Genomic DNA, 2,746 nt, shown 5'->3' with positions numbered 1-2,746 from the left:
TTTTGTATGCACCTAGCTATTTAAATGTCATTTCCCCATTAGAATGTAAGCTCCTTGAAGGCAGGGACTATCTTTGCCTTCCTTTGCATCACTAGTTCCTGGCATAATTCCTGACACAAGTTAGTATTGAATAAATGCTCGATTACTTCCTATACCATTATCCATCCTAGGACTGACTGGGAACCATACTATCCCTACCCCTAGAATTAATATAGTATGTAGAAGCACCTTCCCTCTCCCTTTCAGCAGCCTTTCCCAGAAAGGCCTGAAATTCTAAAGGATTTAAGGTCAGAGAGTTCTGGTTACCATCCCTTGAGCACTTGTCCCTAATGTGTGCTATCTCTGTCCAGGGCTGCATCTGGTGGGGAGGAACACTATCTTTCCAGTAGACTTAGGTCTATTCTCTTTCTTCTCTTTATCCTAGGACCAAACCACCAGGGACCTGACTTCTCTTTCCCTTTCATTCCTTGGTAGAAGGCTATTTTGGAAGAAAGTATGCCCCCTCCTTCATCAGAACTCTGGGATAAAGTCCTAATGCCTCTGACCTGGTTATAGTATTGCTTCTTCCTTCCACATCTCCTTGTGATTTCTTCAGTCTTGTGTCCTGGGAGGGAATTTCACATAAACCTGTGCAGTTTTCCAAACTATTTGGGGTAGAGGGGAATGGGTAGGAAAAGCTAATCCCAGTCTCCACATGCCAGAATTCCTCTAAAACCACCAAATAGGGGCAGAGTGATGTGTGAAAAGAGTAGAGTGGTTCTTGAGGTCAAATCCTGGCCTCATCAGTTGGTAGCTGTGTGGCTTTAGGCAAGTCATTTTCCCTCATTGAACTTCAGTTTCATGTGATTCATTAATACTGTGTCTCAAGGGGGTCTCCTATAATTCTCTGTTTTCAAATGGCTAAAAGAATAAGAAAAGTATCCTATTGTTCAGATGAGAAAATTGAACATAAATGTTTGATTAGAACAAGAAACACAGGTTATCAGAGCCAGAAGGTAATATGGAGAACATCTAATCCAACCACTCCATTTTACAGATGAGTCTAATGAGGCCCAGAGAGGAGAACTGACCTTCTCAATTTCATATAATGAGTTAGTAGCAGAGTTAGTACCAGAATCTGGGACTCTCACCTCCCATCAGGGCTTTTTACTACACCAGGTTTACTGAAACCATGTTTAATAATCCTGACATGCCAATTTGTCTTTGTCACAGACAAAGGTCAGGCCATTAGCTGAATGATCTTCCATGGGCAAGTTTAGTTCAAGACTCTTTCCTCCTAGTTATTTTTCTCAAGGTCCCTTTAACATCTTTGTTTCTTAGGGTATAAATCAGGAGGTTCAGCACAAGGGTTATGACTCCATAAAACACAGAGGTAATTTTGTTCTGATCCTGGGATTCTTTTGACTGGGGTTTCACATACATGTAGATGGCTGTCCCCCCCAAAATGGCCACCATAGTCAGGTGGGAGTTACAGGTAGAGAAGGTTTTGAGCCTGGCCTCTGTGGAGTGGATCCTGAGCATAGTGATGACAATGCGGATGTAGGAGATGAGGATGAGGCTGAAGGACAGGGACAACATGCACACATTGATGACTAGACCCAGGATTAGATTCATGGGGGTGTCTGAGCAGACTAGCTTCAGCAGGGCCTGAATCTCACAGGTGAAATGGTTGATGGCATTGTGCCCACAGTAATAAACTGGAATAGCAATGATTGGCATTACAGCTAAGAGGAAGGTGCTGACCCAGGTGCCTATGGCCATCTGCAGACAGACTCGATTGTTCATGATGAGGGTGTAGGGTAATGGATTGGAAATGGAGACTAATTGGTCATAGACAATCGCGGTGAGGAGGACACACTTTGTTATCCCAAGGAAAAGGGAGATGGTCATCTGGGCATAGCAGCTGATGTAGGAAATGGTAGGGAAGTCTTTTTGAAACCATTGGAGAGCAGGTGAGGCTTGGAACTGGTAGAGTAGCAGATGCCAAGGAAGGACAAGTTGCTGAGGAAAACATACATGGGGGTCTGCAGCTGCCCATCAATTCTGACTATGAAAATGATGATGCCATTACCTGGCATGGAAGAGGGCAACGTGAGCTTTGGGGTGATTAGAAAGACCCACCAGAACGAATTCTGTCACTTCTGTGGTATTAGCACTGGTCAGGTTCTCCATTGTATTCTATAAGGGGAGAAAAATAATAAATTCAATTCAATGCCTTTCAAGTATTTGAAGGGCCTTTAAATGAAAGAGGAACCAACTTATTCTGCTTGGCCCCAGAGGAGGAACAGTGGGGGTGGGGCAAGCTGCAGAGAGACAGGCTTCCATTAAATATCAAGAAAATCTTCCTAATACTCAGAGTCATCTGAAAGTAGAAGGGGCTAACTTGAGGGTTCCCCCTCATTGGAGGCTAGATGATCACTTGTTGGGGATGTTGGAGAGGAGATTCTGGGTCAGGTTATGTGATTTTCAAATTTAATTCATCAAATCTTAGAATCTCAGAGTGTTAAGGAACATCAGGGGCCTACCCTTTACCTGAAACATTCATTCCTTTTATAAGATCCCTGACAGGTAGTTATCAAATGTCTCTTCATTTAAAGACCACCAGTGGTGGGGGACTCACTACCTCAAAAAGCATTTATGAACAGCTCTGATTTTTTCAGAAATTCTCTCTTAAACTGAGCCAAAATTTTCCTCTCTGTAGCTTCCCTGTCTCTTCTGCTTGTGCTTTTTGGAGCCGAGCCAAAGA

General features: G+C 43.4%; 1 pseudogene; it reads right to left on the bottom strand.

Annotated features, from left to right (window-relative positions):
* Window positions 1-1,260: 1,260 nt before the first annotated feature.
* LOC140516324 (olfactory receptor 13H1-like) lies at window positions 1,261-2,172 on the bottom strand (annotated as a pseudogene).
* Between the last annotated feature and the right edge of the window lie 574 nt (window positions 2,173-2,746).

This window comes from Notamacropus eugenii, chromosome X (genome assembly GCF_028372415.1).
Source record: "Notamacropus eugenii isolate mMacEug1 chromosome X, mMacEug1.pri_v2, whole genome shotgun sequence".
Lineage (NCBI taxonomy): Eukaryota > Metazoa > Chordata > Mammalia > Diprotodontia > Macropodidae > Notamacropus > Notamacropus eugenii.
Note: the sequence above shows the minus strand (reverse complement) of the source record. Positions and strands in the feature narration are given on the sequence as shown.